The following is a 21,598-nucleotide window of genomic DNA, read 5'->3' on the forward strand; positions in this document are numbered from 1 at the left end:
TTCCTTTCAAGAATAAAGCATAAGTTTGTCTGTTTCACATTCCAGGGATGCTTTCAGAACTCCTTCAGAGCTTAACACAGAGATGTTCGCAGCCAGTCACACCCCTACGCCCAGCTCACGCTCAGTGATGAGCTTAAACTTGCTGTAGGGCTTTGCCTTTGACTCCAAAAATCAGCTACTAATGACTTCTGCTCTTCTTCCTCTCTTGAAACCAGGAAAATGATTCTTCCTAGTTTGTCGAGACTGCACTTGTCTTCTAAGATACTTCTTTTTTTTTTCTTTCAAATTGGCGTATGCTAGTTTTAAGATTAGATTTTCATTTTCACAATTCATAGTGCAGCTTAAGGAAATCTAAATCCTCTTTCAAATCATGCATCAACAACCTGAATACCATCATGGCTGAACAGAACTAATGTAGAAAGATAAGCAAGGATGCATTCCTAGGGCACAAAAACAGCATCTCCTCAATGGTACGCTCTGATACACAGGTACTTACTATTACTGGCGAGATCTCAATCTTAAGTCTTAGCTTGGCTAACAAATTCTCACAGAAGAAAGGCCAGAGAACCCAGGAGTAAAGGAGAGAGACATTTGAGTCATTGCTCTTGCTGTGTATCATACTAAGTTTTATTTTCCTTCTGTATTCACAGCTTAGTATATATGCTTTCATTGGGTGTATTTTGAATATCAGCAAACCCAAAGTCAAGTGCATTTCTCATTTAGTAGGACTCTACCTAGAGACTCTCCCTCACCCCCAGAAATCCTTAAGAGTTAGCCACCCAAACAGATCAGCCAATCCCCCCATTAATCAACCCTTACTGCATATAAACACCCTCTAAATGCTGGCTGGATATACTGTAGCTGAGAACCATGTCCTAGAAAGTCACTTTCATGGAAAATAGGCTGGGATAGGCAATCCTTTTTTACCCCCTATAGTTGTTATGGTACCCAACAAACCCAGAGCCTGTGAGGAAAATGGGATGCGAATACCCATTTATGCCAGTTCTGGGTTCAATTAGAGTAATTATAAATCAGTACCCCTGGTGGGAGTGGAGTGCCTGCTGCTGAAAATACTGCTCGTTTGGGAAAGCAATTATATTCATTTTATTCCTTCTCAATCCCACCTAGGAGGGAAACATCCTTCTTTCCCTTAGCATAAGAAAACAACCCATCCAACTTCTGTCTCTGTTGAAATAGTAGAAACGTTTGACCCTAATTCTCTGTCTCAATGTTACTCCCGTTAAAAGCTCAAACTTTTTTTTCCCATGTGCACTGATCCATTGCTGACATTCACCGCCTTTTTCTCCTGCGGGGTCATGGCAACTGAGCCATCTCTTAAATAAGCGCACTCCATAGAAACCCTACCAGCTCGGGGAGAAATCAGTCTAGCTGACTCAGAGACAGCTCCTGAGATGGAGGGGGATGTGTAGCCTGCTGTTTCTCCTCTTATGTTGGTGTTGTTTGAATATGTTTAGGTAGTGATACAAAGGAGTTCCCATTGAACAGAGAGGTTTATGAATACAGTGCCTCTTATCCTTGACACTGCTCTCAACATCCTCACCCACCCCTCCCAACCCTCCCTACCCTCACTTTTCTTCATTTTCAGGTTATATATTTGAATTTGTTTGCCCTTTATAAAGCAGAATATGTACACAATTGCATCTTGACCTGTGCCATTCCTTCAACATTATCACCCCCCTTAGACCCACCCCTTCTCTTGTATTTCTCAACTCTGTGCATTCTTTTCCCCATTCTCCCCACTCCCCTCATTGATTTGTCTGCCCTCTCCCCTTGCCTTTATTCTTGCAAGTTATCTATTTCATGGTACTTATTTTACTCAGCTTTGACTTTCTAAAGAATTGAAGTATTTTGGTCTCCATAGAGGCTATTATACTTCAGTAATTCATTTATAACCATTTGCATACCACCAAGTATATTTACTTGTACATTTGTAGGCATATACTAGCTACTACAAATGACACCTGTGTTCTAGATCTGACTTACTTCCCTTAATTTAATTTCTTCATTTCCTTATGAATGGTGCAATAGCATTCATTCTGAAGGATGTATATACCATTATGTATGTACCACATTTTCTCGATCCATTCATCCACTGAGGGGCATCTGGACTGATTCTATATCATGGCTATGGGAAGTTGCAACCATGTCTATGTTGCAATAGACATGGTTGCTGGTGGCTTTACTATATTCTTATTTGTGCTCTATTAGAGAAATACCTAGGAGTGGAATTGCTGGGTTAGAGAGTAGTCCTTTTACTGCTCTCCATCATGTATTATCCATATCAAGCCTAAACTAATCAGTACCTGTGGCTCATGCCTGATGCTGAGATCTGAGGATCAATGTTTGAAGCCATCTTGGGCAGAAAAATCCATGTGATTGTTATCTCCTATTAGCCGCCAGAAGTAGAGGTATAGCTCAAGTGGTAGAGCACTAGGGACTGGGAGTTTGGCCTAGTGGTAAAAGTGTTTGCCTAGCAAGCACAAAGACCCAGGTTCGATTCCTTGGTACTACATATATAGAAAAAAAAAAAAAGGCTGGAAATGGTGCTGTGGCTCCAGTGGTATAGCTCTAGCCTTGAGAAAGCCCAAGGACAGTGCTCAGACCTGGAGTTCAAGGACCAAGACTGGCAACAAAAAAAAAAAAAAAAAAAAAAAAAAAAAAAAAACACTCAAGTGGTAGATAGAGCACCAGCCTTGAATGGAAAAGCTAAAGGACAGTGCCCTTTGCTGTCCCTTAGGGGAGAGAGAGGGAGGTAGAGAAGGGAGGCAGGGAGGGAAGGAAGGAGGGAGGGAGGGAGGGAGGGAGGGAGAGAAGGGAGGGAAGGAGGAAGTGGGAGGGAGGAAGGAAGGAAATAGAACAAAGATGGGAGGAAAGGAGAAAGCAAAGGAGGAAAGGAGAGTGGAAGAGAGGGAGGGAGACAAGAAGGGAGGGAGGGAAGGAAGGAAGGAAGGAAAGAAGGAAGGAAAGAAGGAAGAAATAAAGATGGGAGGAAAGGAGAGAACAAAGGAGGAGAAAAGGAGGATAGAAGGGAGGGAGGGAGAAAGGAAAGAAGGAGGAAGGGAAGGAAAAAGGAAAGGATAGAATATTCTGTGAAGCAGGTAGGAAAACTTAAGACACTTTTATGATCAAACAAATCTGGAAGGTGGTGTTCTCTAAAAATGTAAAGGGATATAAACTAAATTGTCGATTTTATAGCACAGATTAACTACTCCATAAGAACAATTATACATAAACTTCCAAATGCCTTGTCTCCCCTACCAAGCGATAACCCATTAAAGTTGCTGTCTTTGATTTTTAATTTTTTTCTTAGAAATAGAAACATGAACTCAACAAATAAATAGCCAAATGAGGACAAACTGGATGTGTTTGGAATGTTGAGAATCTATTTACATTTTAATAAGGTATTTCCTCAGTGCAGGTCTCTGATAAATCTCCCTAGAGAAGAGGCTGGGACAGAGAATTAAGAAGAAAGAGGCGCCCTTGACAATTTGGAGAAAGGGGAAGATAAGCAGAGGGGTGTTTAATCGAAACAGATGTGGATGTAATCCTTTAGGAAGAAAAAAGCTGTACAAATACGACATAAGACAAGGAGGAATGGCTGTAGACAAGAATAATGGGAAAACCAGGGACGCTCTGAGAACTCAAGATAGGAATGAGTTCACATCTCAAACTCTCTTCGAATTCTAAGCCCACAAAGCAGTGTGGTACATGGGTAATTTGAACAAAGGCCTGATGCTGCACACAATTACAGTATTTGAGAGGCAGATCAACAGGAGTTTCTCGCTCTTCTTGGGTGCAGGGAGGGGAGTACTAGAGTTGGAACTCAGGGCCTCTCACTTGCTAGGCAGATACTTAACTACTCTGTCTCACTTCCCAAGCTTTTTTGCCCTGATTATCTCAGGCTTTCATGTCCAGACTGGCCTGGAACATGGTCCTCCCACTATCCGCTTCCCACATAGCCGACAGGTACACCATGACGCCCCGCCAGTGGTTGGGAAGGCGGCGGTCAGAGTTGACCTGAAGCCACTTACAATCCTTTCCATCTCGGCCTCCCAAATTGCTAAGATTACAAGCATGAATTACTGCCAGTTGCCTGGGCAACAGAAGTTTCTGTAACCTTAAGGAAAATCTTCACCAAAGAGAGTAGGCTATATTAATGGACACCACAGAACTCTATGAACTCCATCTTTTAAGTGGCCATGTGTATGTCTGCAAAGCTTTGTACGCCTTGCAGGATTATTCAATAGACCAGCCATGATAATTCCATCAGCATTCCATGAATGATTGATCAAATGAAGTGACAAGGAGGAATCTGAGTAAAATGGAGCAAGCGTAAATGTTTCCTAGAATACATGGAGTCAGAGCAGAGCTCCTTCATACTTGAAGGAAACCCTGTTTCCTTCCATTGTGTGTGTGTGTGTGTGTGTGTGTGTGTGTGTGTGTGTGTACATTAGTAGGCTTGAGCTCAGAACTTTGAGCTCTTCTTTGGCTCCAGATTGGTGAACTACCACTGTAGCCAAATCTTCACTTCTGGCTTTTTTGCTGGTTCACTGAAGAGTCTCTCAGATTCTCTGCACAGGTGCAGGGAAAGAGACAGGGCTGCACACAATCTATCAGCAAGCCTGCTCTCTGTCTCTCAGTGCAAGCCAGCAAGGAAGGATTTTCTAGCAGAGAAACAGGGCCGCAAGGCCAAATGGTCTGAACCCTCAGTTAATGAGCAGCATCAGAAAGATGGACAAAGACTTCAGTTCAAAGAGCTTGAAGTTAATTTCAAGTAGGCACAGATTCAGAGTAGGTTTTCATTGTATTTTAAGTATTACTATTATGATGATGATTACTGTTCAAAGCTCAGGATAAATTACTTAAGTAATTATTTCAATATCTTCCTAAAAGATGGGCTATAACCCCTCATCCTTGGCTGAAGTGCACAAAGGATGTTCTATGTTATAAAGTAACATATGTGAATCCAGGGCAAAATGGAGCAGGCCAAACGCCTTTTCTAGAACTGGTCTTAATACGTTCCAATGAGAAAATAGGCTAATGTTTCTTGTTGGCAAGTTAAATGAGACATCCCGTCATTTAGATCTCCTCCTCACTCAAATATTCTCAGCTTCTTAGAGCAGATCTTCGCAGTTTCGTGGCAGTTTCTTTAATTAATAGCATTAAGTATCTGCCATGCCTTGCCACAGTACTCGTCATCAGAAGTCATTGGTGGGTGGGTAAATAAATGGTACTTGAGAATGAGCCTTGCTGGGAACAGTGCGCGTGCACGTGTGTGACTATCTATACCACACACATCCACATACACCAGTTAGATGCATCCATGCAATAGTCCATGAGAGAGGCAGCCAGCCCTAGGCCTCTTACCTCACAAGAGGTAACATCACCGCATCATCGCCTCCAGGGGGAGCTTTTCCTTGACCCAGGCCAGGGAATACGAAAATGTAATCCTTGGGGCCTGTCGTGTATGCACTTCAAGTTAATCTAATCATGAATCGATAGCCTCCTGGCTGGAAGTGTGACTCGAGTGGCAGAGTGCCCGCCTGGCAAGCCTAAGACCCTGAGTTCACATCTCAATCATTTCATTTCCATTTTCAAATTGTCTTTCCATGTGCACCTTGTTTTCCACTCCCTCCTCTCAACCTCATTAGGAACCTTCTCCTCTGTACTCACTCCTCCATGCTGTCACAACCCCCAACAAGATTAACAACTATTACCCGGCGTGATGGCTCACCCCTGTATTCCTAGCTACTCAGGAGGGTGAGATCTGAGGATCTCGGTTCAAAACCAGCCCAGGCACTAAAGGCAGTGAGACTCTTATTGACAATTAACCACCAGAAAACTGGAAGTGGCGCTGTCTCTCAGAGGTCGGGTGGTGGGCTTGAGTGGAAGAACACAGGGACAGCGACCAGGCCCAGAGTTCAAGTCCCATGACCAACCAAAAAAAAAAAAAAGATTTACAACTATCAGACCCTTGCTTTATCTACAGTGTCTCTTCCCCATAGCTGGTAGGGAAATGGCTAGAATTCTTGCTATTTAGTAAATATATATTGTGATCTGCAGAAGTCCTAAGGGAAAATAGCTCATGCCTTTCAGAACTCTGAGCAAATATTTCTGTGTGGTAGTTACAAGATACAGGAGTCTTAACAAGCAAGATTTTTTTTTCTCCCCCCCAGAGAAAATGCTTAAATCAGAATTCCTAATTCATAGTAATCTCTCCTCAAAAAATGAGTTGCTCTTAACAAGCAATGCTGTTAGAGAGGAAGGACCTTTGATGTTGTGGCCTGGTCTCTGTGGCCTAGCACTTGACGACCTTGTCATCTGTGTCCCCTTCAGTACAGTGGAGACCTGAGTGAATGCTGGGTTGCTAAGCAACTCTGAAGGGTACTTGGACAATGGGGCCATGTCCTGTGACAAAGGGGGAGGGGAAGGAATGCTTCACACAGCTTCAGGGCACCGGCTGCAGACCGATCACAGAAGTTGCCAGGCAGACATTGGCAGGGACATGGTTTCTTTCAAGAAGATAAAAGAACCAATGGAGAAAGAAAAAAAAAATCAAAACAGCGAGTAGTATCTCAGACACCACACCCCATCCAGGAAAACACAGCACCAATGGAATGCTGGGGAAAGTCACATGAGGAGAAAGGACCATCATCCTGCGAGAAGTGAGATATCTAATTTTTGTCTGAAGCTTCCAAGATGCTGCTGGTTTTCAGTAAATACTCTCAGTAAGTCACATACAAAGAGGCACGCAAGCCCAGCACCAGAGGCTCATTCCTTATTTCTAGCTATTCAGGAAGCTACGATCTGACAACCATGGTTCAAAGCCAGCCTGGGCAGAAAATAGTTTGTGAAACTCTTATTTCCAATTAACCAGCAAAAAAAAAAAATCCAAGCATGGAGGTATGTGGCTCAGGTGGTACAGTGCCAGTCCTGAGTGAGAAACTGAGGTTCGGAATTCAAACACAAATCCTGGTACAAAAAAACAAAAGAGGGTAGGAGGAAAGCAGTAACAAGATATACAAGTTACTAAATTCCAGAAGACGAAAGCCAGTAAGTTCTTCAAACTTTTTCTGAGAGTTCTGCCAATCCATACCACGACATCAAAAGATGACTTAAAGCCAGGCATGGAGACACATGCCTGTAAACCCTGAACTCAGGAGGCAGAGGTAGGAAGATCCCAAGAGCTTCAGGTCAGCCTGAGCTACACAAGACTTTGTCATAACAAACAAAAACAACAACAACAACAAAAAAAACCACCTCCCTCCTGTGAGAAGCACAGTAAGTATTAAGAAGAAGCTGAAGCAGCTGCTGACATTTCCCTGTTTTAAACAGGACGGCTATGACGAAGCCTGCTGCTCAGGTTTCTAAGGGAAGGTGACTTGCAAACCATGTAACATTTTCAAAACGTGCATTTCCTTTAACTTTTTATATAAATCCATTTCCTAAAATTCACTTTTCTTCCAAGTGCACAAGATGCGTAGCTCTTAGCAACAGATTTAGCATTTAAATGCAAACTTCTGAACCAGGAAGTCAATAGAGGGAAGAGATCGCACGCTAAAACTTTCCTGGCTCATGTGAATGTGAACGTACAGAGAGGCACCAAAGGCTCACACCTGCAATCCTAGCTGCTCAGGAGGCTGAGATCTGAAGGCTGCAGTTCAAAGCCAGCCTGGGCACAAAAGTCAGGGAGATTCCTATACCCAATTAAATACCAAAAATCTGGAAATAAAACTGTGGCTTACAAGTGGTAGAGCACTAGCTTTGAGGACAAGAGCCCAGGGACAGTGCCCAGGCCCTGAGTTCAAGCTCCAGGATCAGCACAAAAATACAAATAAAAATCAGGGCCGGGTGTGGGAATGAGTGGCAGAATGCTTGCCTAGCACAAAGCCCTGAGTTGGATTCCTCAGTACCACATACACAGAAAAAAGCCAGAAGTGGTACTGTGGCTCAAAGGACAATGCCCAGGCCCTGAGTTCAAGCCCCAGGATTGGCAAAAATAAAAATAAACTGGGCACCAGGAGCTCACATTGGTAATTCTAGCTACTCAGGAGGTTAAGATCTGAGGATCATAGTTCGAAGCCAGCCAGGCAGAGCAGGAAAGTCTGTGAGACTCTTCATCTCCAATGATCCAGCAGAAAACCAGAAGTAGAACAGTGGCTCAAATGGTAGCAGGCAACCTTGATAGAAAGAGCTCAACAATAGTTACCGATCTCAGGTCATGACCAGCAAAAAAAGAAAGGGAAGAATGCAAGTAGTAGAAGTATGTATTTGTGGGGGTGGGGGAGAGGGATTAGAATATATATATGTATATATATGCAGAGGCATGAAATAGTATAAATATCCGCAGATATTAGATACTTGGCAACAACTAGCACACTTCCAACTATTCAGTTTGTATCTAATTACACCCACCTTGGGAGAGATTGTTGGGTACAGAGAATTCAGAGAAGGATCTTAGCACTCGATAATTATGACCTTGTCTTGCAGATCCTACACTAAGATATGCCTTTAAAAAACAGGGGGGGGGAAGAGAATTATTACAATTTGTTAGTCTTCTTTCTGCTCTCATTAACTCACTGTGGCATTTATAATGACAGTTTGTAAATAGTCAGGACTCTCAACATTTAATGATCACAACCTCTCCTTCATGTCTTTGGTTTCACATGCTATATTCTGCTGTCTTCAATGGCATATGCAGATGCTTAAATTGAAATACCTACAAATTAAAAGAAAGAAAATTTGCATTCGTAGCCTTACCGTGCTCATTTCAAGTGCTCAGCACCACTGCGATTACAGAGTATCTTCTCCATCAGCAAAGCAAGTTCTGGCCAACAATCCGGGCACCGGTGTCCCAGGTCTGAGATCTCAGATTTGAAAACTGTGGTTCGAAGCCAGCCCAGGCAGGAAAAGTTTGTGATTCTTATCTCCAATGAGCTTCTTTTAAAAACCAAAGGTGGAGTTGTGGTTCAAGTGGTAACATTAGCCTTGAACAAAAGAAGCTCAGGGACAGCACCTAAGCCCTGAACTCAAGCCAAAGAAAAAGAAAAAAAAAAAAAAAAAGTTCTAGCTAACAGAACTAGTGCATCAATTTCTTTTTTCTTCTTTTTTTCTTTCTTTCTTTCTTGTTTTTTTGTGTTTTTTTTATATATATATATTTTTTTGCCAGTCCTGGGCTTGAGCTTAGGGCATAAGCACTATCCTTGGACTTGCTCAGGGCTAGAGCTCTACCACTTGAGCCTCAGCACCATTTCTGTTTTTTTTCTATGTATGTGGTACTGAGGAATCGAACCCAGGTCTTCGTGCATGCTAGGCAAGCACTCTACCACTAGGCCAACTCCCAGCCCCTTTTTTTGTGTTTTTTGTTTTTTGTTTTTGCCAGTCCTGGGGCTGGAACTCAGGGCCTGGGCACTGTCCCTGAGCTTGTTTTGCTCAAGGCTAGCATTCTACCACTTGAACCACAGCTGCACTTCTGGCTTTTTCTGTTTATGTGGCACTGAGGAATTGAACCCTCAGGCTTCATGCATGCTAGGTAAGCACTCTACCACTAAGCCACCTTCCCAGCCATCCAATTTCTAATGTAAGAAAATAGTCTTTCCATTCCAGTCATATCATGGAAATAGGCATGTTCCTACAACATGTCATTTGTTTATTTTTTATTAACAAGTCACCTTTTGACTCTTGCAAATAAGTTTAATGCAATTCAAATTACGATTCTAAATTAGTCACTCACAGGTTCCCCGGGTGAAACACCCATGTTCTCTACTAGCACTACCATGTAAGATAAGTAATACTTTTCTAAGTGTGCACAATTCTAGTAAGCAGCCATCTTAATACTCCTATGTCCTCTCTGATTAACATCCATGCAGTTGATTATAGAGTGGGATGGTTCTGCCCCCACTCACTGCCCCGGGGCCCCTTTTGCACATGAATGTCAATATTGCTTGCTCGCACCGCACTCACAAAGAAATCAATCTGTGACTGTTCATCCTTTATAAGAGTGTAATAAAAATCCCCTCTAGAAGGAAGGCCAAGCAAAGATAGCCATGATATATTCTTAATGTTCCTATGTATACGGGAACCCAGTGACTTAAGGGGATTGATGGGGCTGGGAAAAATGGAGAATGATGGAAGGTACGTTGTATTTATAAACTGATCTGTTGATCAGGATGTCTTTCAGGATATCTTTTTTTTTAACATACCCCCTAATCTTCCGTGTGAAGTGTTCCTAATGCTCACGTTAGCTCACAGCGTCAAAGGAAAATCCACTCCATCACAGTGCCAAGATAGAAGACTTAAGTATTCGTCCTGCATTACACTGCCCAGGGCAAGGACATGTCAACTCAAAGTCACATCTTATTTATTACTATCAACATCACTAGCTAGAAGAAGACAATTCATTCTCCAACTCAGACACCACAGAGTTAACTGTGGTCAGCTGAGTGCAAAAGTGACCCTGGAAAGAGGTACAGTAATTATTATTGTGGTGTCAGTACTGAGGCTTGAACTCAGGTCCTTACACTCTCACTAGGTCTTTCCCTCAAATCTGATGTCCCTTGAGACACACCTCTACTTTAGATTCTTGTCGATAAGAGTCTCATGGACTTTTCTATCCATGACGGCTCTGAAGCATCATCCTCAGATCTCAGGCTCTTGAGAAGCTGGGGTTTTAGGCATGAGCCACCAGTGCTCAACTGAGGTTTCCTTCCTCGTTTTCACATCATTCAATTCCTCAGTAAAAATTAACTTATCGACTATCAAAGAAGGCTGTCTGCAGCCCGTGGGAGTCTTTGCTGTTCTCTTTTTCATCGGGCACTTTTCTGTCTTCAGATCCAAGCAGACACATACAGAGATTAAAACAACAAAAACAAAAACCTGATCAAAATGGCAGGCACTCTCTCCTGGCAGGCAGAGAGCAGAGGACCCTTTGAAAATGTCCATCAGTGACCAGTGTGAGGCCTGCCATCCTCGGGGAGGAAGTAGAAACTTGGCTGTGAGAGCCTGAGTATCCAGCCTGACCCCTGAACGCCTCTCAGGAAACCAGTTTCTAGTAAAGCTTTGAAAAGAAGATATTCCTTTATTCCCCCAACAAGATGAAGATAGCACCTTAAACTCAAAAGCATAGGGTACTCACAGAGGTACACATACACACACACACACACACACACACGCTCGCATTTTTCTATCTCTAGCTCTTTAATCTGAAAGTACTGGGATACTGGGATTTGAACTCAGGGCCAGATAACCATCTGGAGTAGTACCACATCTCCAGCCTTTAAGATCACGTCTCACTACCTACACTGGCACATTGCTGGGAGGTGATCTTTCGGTTCTAGGCTTCCTGTCCGAGTCAGTGCATCATCCCGTTGTGCTCAGCTCTGAATTAAGGGGTCTCATTCACTTTTCTCGGCCTCAACGTGACTCCCTCCCCACCTTGGCCTCCCAGGTAGCTGGAATGACAAGCAAGAGTCACCAGTATGACAAGTTTCCTTTTCTTGACTTCCTTGTATAGAAGGCAAGGCTGCGTTCAGGATGAGCTAGCCAATATGGAAATGGAGCTATGGAAATGGTTCTAAAACCTCTCACAAGATGTCACTTCCTATGATTTTTTTTCCCAAAGATGGCTAATTCAGAGCTGCCTCAAAGAGCTGATCTACGCAAGTTGTAACTCACCTCAACTACTGATTTCACCAGATACATTTCTGTCTCTCTGGCAGAAGGAAGTTTGGCTCTATAACCTGCATTCAGATTGCTGTTTTTTCTGCCTTTTTGGCTCTCCTAAAGGCCTTGCTGTGTCATCTTTCCTTCTAGCAGAAAGTACACATCTTAGCCAGGACTATGGTAAAGTTCTCACCTAGCATGAAGGAAGCCCTGGGTTCAATTCCTTGGTACCACAGATGCATAAAAATCTGAAAGTGTTAATCAATGTTAATAAATTCTTTATTAAAAAAATCTGAAAGTGGTGCTGTGGCTCAAGTGGTAGAGCGCTAGCCTTGAGAAAGCCCAAGAACAGTTCCCAAGTCCTGAGTCCATGCCCTGGGACTGGGAAAAAACAAAACAGAAAGTACACATCTATATCAACTCCATAAAAGGTAGAGAAAAGGAAGTCAATTGATTCAATTTAAAATAACAGATAAATGATAAGCTCTGAATGGGCTGAAAGATGATTGCCAAAAAATGGAAAATAATCAAATATGAGGAAGAAGTAGTATTGATTTATTGTGAGATGGTGATGGGTCAATAGATTATTTGTTCAGAAAATGTTCAAGAATGGTTGGTTGCTTGAGACTAAATTACTTTGTGTATGACCTTCATGAAAGTAAAATTTAAGATGATTATGCATGAAAGGATTGAATGTTTGTGCTGAGGCCCAGACCAGTGGTACATTACTCTCCTAGCATGCATGGGGCCTTAGGTTCAATCCTCAACCCCACAATAGTAAGAATAAATAAATAAAAGTGTTAACTGTTACATAAGTGGAAAGGAACTCCATGAATTCTAGAATTATAAAGTCTCTCTGTTCCGCTTTTGAAATAGTCAATTATTTAAAACAAACTAAAAGCAGTTACAATAAAATGTAGTAAGAACCAGGCGTGGTGGCTCACACCTGTAATCCTAGCTACTCAGGAGGCTGAGATCTGAGGCTCTCGGTTCAAAGCCAGCCCAGGCACTAAAAAGTCTGTGAGATTATTAGCTCCGATGAATCACCAGAAAGCCAGAAGTGGTACTGTGGGTCAAGGGGTAGGGCGGCAGCCTTGAGCTGAAGAACTCTGGGACAATGACCAGGCCCAGAGTTCAAGTCCCACAACCAACCAAAAAAAAAAAATGTAGTAAGACATTATACATCTATGTATAGCTCATTCTACTTTAATTAAATAGTGTATTTATACATGTACAATTTGTTTAAAATTTGTTTTTTGTCAGTCCTAGCGCTTGAATTCTGGTCCTGGGTGTTATCCCTGAACTCTTCAGCTCAATGCTATCGCCCTACCCCTGGGCCTGGGCATTGTCCCTGAGCTTTGCAGCTCAAGGCTACCACCCTACCCCTTGAGCCACAGCACCACTTCCGGTTTTCTAGTGGTTAACTGGAGATAAGAGTCTTTTTTTTTTTTGGTGCCAGGGCTGGCTTTGAACTACGATCCTCAGATCTTAGCCTCCTCAGTGGCTAGGATTACAGGCGTGAGCCACTGCGCCCAGCTGTAAAGACTACTTTTTAAATAATAATATGGAAGTTGGGAAATAGTGGCTCACAAATATAATTCTAGCTACTTAGGAGGCTGAGATCTGAGGATCAAAACTCAAAGCCAGTCTGGGCAAACAACGGTGAGACCCTTATCTCCACGTAACCAGCAAAAGTCCAGAGTGAAGATGTGACTCCAGTAGAAGAGTGTCAAACTTGAGCAGGAAAAAAAAAACTAAAAGGGAGCACCCGGGCCCTGAGTTCAAGCCCCAGTACCAGCACAGAAAGAGGAAGAAGGAGGAGGAGAAGCAGCAGCAGGGGAGGAACAGAAAGGGCCCCCTTGCACAAATAATGCACGCTAATCAAAAATCATTCTTAAAGCGTTCAAATCATCCATAGCACAAAAATGTTAACACTAGGATTATGTTTGTTATTATAATGACAAAGCCAAAATCCAGAGAATCATAGATTGAAACCAGCCTAGCCAGGGAAGTCTATGACATTCTGTCTTTAAATATCTATGATCAAGTAGTAGAGCCAAACAAGGTAAGCACACATCTCTTGGCTCAACCCACCAGACCACCATCAAAACAAATTATGTGTGTGTACGTGTGTGTGTGTGTACACGTGTGTGTGTGTGTGTGTGTGATTTGTTCCTGCTTTCAGAAGAATTTGTCTATTCACTGGTGCAAACTCAGATATACAAGTTTGCATTTTTTTTAAATGATCTCTTTTAACATTCCACATTGTATTACGTTTTAGGGGATTGTTTTTATTATGTTGGAGGAGGGGCCTTAGGCTTTGTGTCACCGTGTCTCCTATGTGACAACTCACCCCGAAAAGGAAGAGGACAGGGAGGAGGGGGAAGGTGGCAGGATTCTAATTCAACACCCACCACACTGGATACCTTCATTGATAAGAGAGGTAGTTGATAGATGAGCCAAGTAGTCAATGCACTTTAAGTCCATGCAACTTAATTAAATAAAGCCTGTTACTCAGCCATCAAGAGATACAAAGAAGTCTAGAGAATAATGGTTAGGTAACTTCTATAGTCAGTGCACAAAAGAAAAAAATGAGCTGTCCATGTTAAGATTTTTTTCTTGTTGTGCCAGACCTGGGGCTTGAACTCAGAATCGAGGTACTGTCCCTGAGCATTTTTGCTCAAGGCAAGCACACTACCACTTAAGTCACAGCTCCACTTCCAACATTTTTTTTTTCATGGTTACTTAGAGATAAGAGTCTCCCTGTCTTTCCTGCCTAGGCTAGCTTTGAACTGCTATCTTCAGATCTCAGTCTCCTGAGGAGCTAGGATTGATTAGAAGCATGAGCCACCAAGTAAGTGCCTGGCAAGACTTTCTTCTTAAGATATGTACCCTCCTCCTTTACAAGGACCCTGCCAGTGTGTCCTATTAGGCTTTGGTTTATCTCCCCAGTGGAGAGAAGATAGATCAGCCAGGGCAGGAGAATCAGAGGGGATCACAGGTTGAGTTAGCATGCATGGCACCAACTCTGTGCCACACCATCACTCTATTTGATGCCAGCTACTTCTTTTTCAATAACTAAACATCAAGTGTGTTTGATTGGAGAAGAATGAGAACTTTTCTTGGATGTTTTTCCAGGCAATAATACCATACACATTTGCTAAATAGGCTCTCTACATGTGCCAGCCCTGTTGCTGGGGCAGTCACTTATGGTAAATTATTCTATCTCTGCAACATGTTATTTGGAGGCAAATTGGCACTATTTGCAAGGAACTTTGGGTTTAATTAGCCTCTAAAAATTTTAAACACCCATAACTGTATGTGGCTGGGAACATTACCCATGGTTGATTTGCATGTTGTCCCTAAGATGAGAGAACACTGGACAATGGCTACTTTCTGCCACACACTAACCTAAGGGCGAAGATCACTCAGACAGAACTGATGAAACTTGGCATGGAAGACTTTGGGGGTTGCAGTGAACCTTCCATCTCATCCCCACTGAGTTTCAGTGATGAGCAAGCTTCCTGCGCAAGCACTTGCAACCTCCCTCTGGAGCTGTCTCGCTCAGTTATCTTGGTCCTGGGAGGCGATTAGCAGAATCATACTTCAGAGGTTCAAAGGGCTCCTGGGTTATCCAGAAGGCCAATTCCATTTCAAATATAAAACTATCTGTGCACTCTGGTCAAACTGACATTTTCTCCCTCTCTATCAGTATCACAAAAGCTGAAGCTCTTTCCATCTTGGAATTCATTGTCCTTCTACAGCACTAAACTTTCTCCAGCTCATTGGGTTCCTCCATTAATTAAATAACTTTCCCCCTTTTTATTAATTATGAATACTCAAACATTAACCCTGAAAAACTGTAATATCTACCCAAGTTCTGTCATCCTACAACACTCTGACATACAGAGTTTGCTTTTTGCCAGTCCTGGGGCTTGAACTCAGGGCCTGGGCACTGTCCTTGAGCTTTCTCAAGGCTAGCCCTGTGCCACTTAAGCTACAGCAACATGGCCAGCTTTTTCTGTGTATGTGATACTGAGAAATCAAACCTAGGGCTTCATGCATGCTAGGAGAGCACCCTACCACTTGGCCGTGCTCCCAGTCCACAAATTTTTTTTTAATGAATCAAGGCTCTAATAGTATTGCCTCAATACAAACAGAATTAAAATTCTATGGAAACTATTGCATCTCTATACACTGTAGGTAACTGGATGCAATAAAAAAATAATTCTTGTCTATAGAAATGCAAATTTTGCTGAGTAAATTAGCTGTTATCCCCCATGTGGCAAAGCTAGCAATCCTCTTTTTTAACCTATTAAATAGAACTGAATTTCTTCATTAGCGAATGCATTAAATAAAATCTTTAACAATGACTCATTTCATGTTTGCATGGAAGTTATGATTTTACCTCTTTGAAAGTTATCAAATGAGGAGGAAAATAAAATAAGCATAGCTAGGATATTGACCAGAGAAGTTACAAGCACAAAATGAAGACATCAGCATTATCTAGCCAGAGGGGAACAAGTTTATCCTCTCCTGTTCTAAGAATTAGCATGCCATCCTTCCAAAAGAATGCAAAAAAAAAGATGCTATTCAATCATTTTTTTCTAAAGGTAAGATTATTCTTACATCCACATTAGGGAGTCTTGACAAAAATAATTCAGGGTTGATGGGTACTATCTGAAACTATTATCAAAGCAGAATTGTACCAGGTAAGTTAATCGGGTCAAACACATCTACTTCCCTCAGGCTATTGTGATAAAGAAGGAAAAAGAGTTTTCACTCCAGACTAAGTTCCAATGTTCCCATCCCTACCCAGCAGGAAACAGCCCTTCTGTCTTGCTAACATCTCAAAAGATGGCTCCCAGGCCCTAGAGAAATACAGTTTTTAATCCTGCAAGAGGCTAAGACAAGATAAGCACCTCACAGGACAGAGGACAACTTTCTATAATAGAGGTCAATGACCTAGAATTAGGGAAGAAATCTACATAAAATGTATTGAAGCTGTGGGAAAGGCCATCCCTGATCAATATCCATATCATTTTTGTCATGCTTATTATTATGCTTTAACTTTAAGCTAGCAAAGGCTATCTCCTATGTCTCTTCGTTTGAATCTCCAAAAGCACTAATATTCATTTTGCCAATGAGTTAACTATAAGTTAGGAGGGTCAAGTAATTGGCCTAAGGTCCTGCCTTCTCAAAAGTAACAACCAAGTCTTAAATCCTGACTTAAAGCAGTACTTTTAAAATTCCGTTGTGTGTTTGGGTATGGTGGCACATGCCTGTGATTCTAGTTACTTGAGAAGATGTAGGGGGATCGAGGACTGAGACCAGCTTAGGCAAAGCTATTTTTGAAAACAAACTAAAAATGAAAGGAAAAAACTAAGCCAGAATGTAAGGCCTGTCTCTGGCAAAAAAAAAAAAAAAAAAGTTTGGGCCGGGAGTTTGGCCTAGTGGTTAAAGTGCTTGCCTAGCATGCATGAAGACCCGGGTTCGATTCCTCGGTACCACATACATAGATAAAAGCAAGAAGTGGTGCTGAGGCTCAAGTGGTAGAGCTCTAGCCTTGAGAAAGTCCAAGGACAGTGCTCAGGCCCTAAGCTCAAATCCAGGACTGGCAAAAAAAAAAAAAAAAAAAAAAAAAAAGTTTAACATGATGACTTCGGTAGGGGAATACAACAGAGAATGTGTGAATACAAGGCAATTAACCTCAATGAAAAAAAATCAATGAATTTTACTTTTTAAAAAAATCTACAAATTTTGCCAGAATAAGCTCTTTACTAATCTAAAAGAGAGAAGTTTCAACAGAGAGACACCAGATTGTTAAAGATGTGGAAGAAATGAAACAAATGTGGATCATTCAATTAGAGAGTTTATAAATTAAAGAAAGGAGTAGTAAATGCACAGTAATCTCTAAGAAGGCAAATGTGATTGTTTTAATCTGTTTTCTGTTTCTTCTGTAAGGTAGAATGGAGAAAGAAATGAGGGACTGGGGTTCTTGAAGGACGGAAGTGAAGTGACCGTACCCATGAGTGTATTTATTCTTTCTTCCTGTATGACACCGTCACGTCATACCATTCTACTATTGCAGGTGATGAAGGTAAGAGTCACGGAGTTAATAAGTCCACCAGGTGATCTCACTGATTCAGGAGCAGACATGGCTGAGTAATGGGGCTCACACCTATAATTCTGGCTACTCAGGAGGCTGCAATCTGAAGGTCATGGTTCAAAGCCAACCCAGGCAAGAAAGTCTACTCTTTATTGCCAATTAACCAGCCAAAAGCTGGAAGTGGAGTTATGGTTCAAATGGTAGAGAGCCAGCCTTGAGTGATAAAGCTAAGTGAGAGCCCAAGGCCCTCATTTCAAGCCTTAGTATTCACACACACACACACACACACACACACACACACACACACACACACACACAAAGATGTTTCTTAAGTAGCAGACATGTATTCCTTCACAATTTTTTTCTCCAATGCTGTCAGTCAGTAAGTTCGTGAAATAAGCAGGAGTAGAGCTTTTTCAAATTTACTGACCCTGGTTTAGTGATAAATGACTCCGTATTTTATTCTAATAGAGTTGCCAAGTAAATAAAAGTCCTATCCAAAGGAGCATTTAATGATGTTTTGGAGGTGGGAGGTACACCACTAAAAGATAAAAAGTACTTGCTCTCTTCACAGATATAAAAGAAGTTTCACTTCCCTACTTTCTATTACTGTGTATTGCTCATGAGCCACAAACATTTGGTGGGAGCAGATGTCCCAGAAAGTTTAGCAGAGACCTTAATCAGTTCATGAGCATTCAATTTAATCAGGAGAAGGAAAGAGTGATCAGAGGCTATGTGACTAAGACTTAAGTGTGGTTTGATGCTGTGCCTCTCCTTCTTGCCTCTCACTGCCATGAGCAAAGCTTCTACAAGACAACCCTGTATTAGTCTTATGACAATAACAGCCATGTACACAGAACACATAGTTTGTAACAAAAGATCAAGATAGAACCATTCTTACTTGTATATCTGTTGGTCACAGTTAAAAGTAGCATACTCGGCCTGGAGTTTGGCCTAGTGGTACAGTGTTTGCCTAGCATGCACTAAGACCTGGCTTTGGTTCTTCAGTACCACATTTAGAGAAAAGCCGAAAGTGGTGCTATGGCTCCAGTGGTAGAGCTCCTGGCCTTGAAGAATGCCCAAGAACAGTGCTCAGGCCCTGAATCCACATCCCAGGACTGGCCAAAAAAAAAAAAAGTAGCATACTCATCCAGTATTAAAGAAGTATTATGTTCTCAACCTTACCCCATTTCAACCAATATAAAGCTGGATAAAGTGCTTCAGCTCTGTCATCCCTGCTGCTCAGAAAGCTTAAATAGGAGGATCAAAGTTCAGGACAGCTTAGTGCAAAACAACAAGGAAAGCAAAACAGGGCTAAGAGCATGGCTTAAGTAGGAGAGTACCTGTAGAGCAAGTGTAAGACCCTTGGGATTTATTTACTTTTTTGGAGGGGGAGGGTGTTTGTTTTGTTGATCATGGAGCTTGAACTATGGGCCTGGACGCTGTCTTTAGTTCAAGGCTTCCACTTTGCCACTTGAATCACAGCACCACTTGCAGTTTTCTGGTGATTAATTGGAAATAAAAGTCTTGCAGATAGCCTAGCGCAGTGGCTCCTGCCTGTAATCCTAGCTACTCAGGAGACCTAGATCTAAGGATCACGGTTCAGAGCCAGCCCTGGCACTAACATCACTAAAGTCGGTGAGATTCTTTTTTTAAAAAAAAAATTAATTTTTATAGGTGAGACTCAACATCTCTGGCCATAAAAGAAATGCAAATCAAAACAACTCTAAGATTCCACCTCACTCCAGTTAGAATGGCCAGGATCAAGAAAACTAATAACAACAGATGCTGGAGGGGATGTGGCCAGGAGGGATCACTACTACACTGTTGGTGGGAGTGCAAACTCGTTCAACCACTGTGGAAAGCAGTATGGCAGTTCTTCAAAAGACTAAACATAGAGCTCCCCTATGACCCAGCAATTCCACTACTTGGCATTTACCCAACCATCCAGAAACTAGGGCATACTAAATCCACTAGCACAACAATGTTCATTGCAGCACCATTTACCATAGCAAAGATATGGAACCAACCTAGATGTCCCTCAGTTGATGAGTGGATCAACAAGATGTGGTATTTGTACACAATGTAATTCTATGCTGCTGTCAGAAAGAATGACATCGCCCCATTTGTTAGGAAATGGAAAGTCTTAGAAAAAAATCATATTAAGTGAAGTAAGCCAGAATCAAAGGAACATAGGCTCAATGGTTTCCCTCATTTGTCGTAATCAGTAGAAACCTTGGGCTCTCCTAGCAGAGATTTGCAATAGAGCAAAACCTTGATACAAAAGGCCATATAGTAGGACACTAAATGAAAGGATCTCTAGGATATAGAAACAAAAGCCATATAATGAATGATTGTTGTTCTTAATGTACTATGTTATCTCTCATTTCTTTTGCTGTCCCTTGGTTATCTGATATTGTTACAGTATCTCACTTTGTTACCTGATATATCGGATATATTTGTATTTGGTTATTTGAAATTGGATAGGGAAGGGGGGAAAACAAGATGACAGGTAGGGGTGGGGGGGAGGGAAATGGGGACCAAGACATGTGAAAGGGTATCAATGTATGGGAATTAATGCACCATCTATCTGGCAAATATCATGTAACCCTTCTATTAATTGCAATAAAAAATATATGAAAAAAAATTAATTTTTGTAGGTGAGACTCTTACCGCCAATTAACCACCAGAAAACCGAAAGTGGTGCTGTGGCTCAAGGGATAGGGTGGTAGCCTTGAGCTGAAGAGCTCAGGGACAACACCCAGGCCCAGAGTTCAAGCCCCACAACTGACAAAACAGAGAGGGGGGAGAAAAATAAAGGAAAAAAATCTGATAGACTAGAAGCATGGCTCAAGTGATAGGGTGCCAGCCATGAGCAATTGAGCTGAGTGAGAGCATGAGGCCTTGAGTTCAAGACCCAGCATTGGCCTGGAGAAAGAAAGGAATGAAAGTAGGGAGGAAAGGAGGAAGGGATGGAGAAAGGGGGAAGGAGGGGAAAGAGGGGAAGAAGGGAAGGAAGGAGAAAAAGAAAGGAAGAAGAAAAAATCTGAAGAAGGATTAAATCTTTCAAATACAAGAAAAGAAAAAAAAATCATAGAAGAAAAAGCCTAGATGCAATAAAAAGCAAACTTTGATAATTCAACTTTATGTGACAGTACTCTATAGGGAAAGGTATATAATTTAGCGGGATTCAGTAAGTAGTTATTTTAAATTAAATTATTTGTAAAAATTAAGTTGTACTCTGGGTTTTTAAAATCAAAGTGAATATACTGTGCCAAATGGGATATGAGGAAAGTAAATTAACATGACTCACAACAATGTATCCGAGTTGGTGTAATAACCGCTGGTAAGAGGGAACATTCTAGAACATATTCCAGATAAATCTTCAACTTTCATTTTAATAGGTTTATCCACAATGAGAGAGGAATTGTAATACAGATTTTCTTTCCAATTTGGGCTGTTTTCCTCCAATAATTTCTGCTTCAATGATTGTATATTGATCTTGGCTGGGGATTATTTTTCCTTCAATTAAATGCTTCAGGTGTAAGTTGTATGAGGGGGAACATCACAAGAAGACTAATCCAAATTCTGATGACACCCCCTAATCCTCAGAATGTCATTTCATCCTCAAAATAACTTACAGGATTTTTTTTTCCCAAAGCAAAAACTCAGAATTGGCTATCCAATGCATTTATGTTTAGCCCTCTTGCTTTTCTTTCCTATTTGATCTTTATTTCCGCCTTGAGTCATTTCACAGCTAATTAATTTTGCTACTTTCCAAGGAAGAAGAAAAACAAAATGCTGTCA

This window comes from Megascapheus bottae, chromosome 24 (genome assembly GCF_031878675.1).
Source record: "Megascapheus bottae isolate mThoBot1 chromosome 24, mThoBot2.hap1, whole genome shotgun sequence".
Lineage (NCBI taxonomy): Eukaryota > Metazoa > Chordata > Mammalia > Rodentia > Geomyidae > Megascapheus > Megascapheus bottae.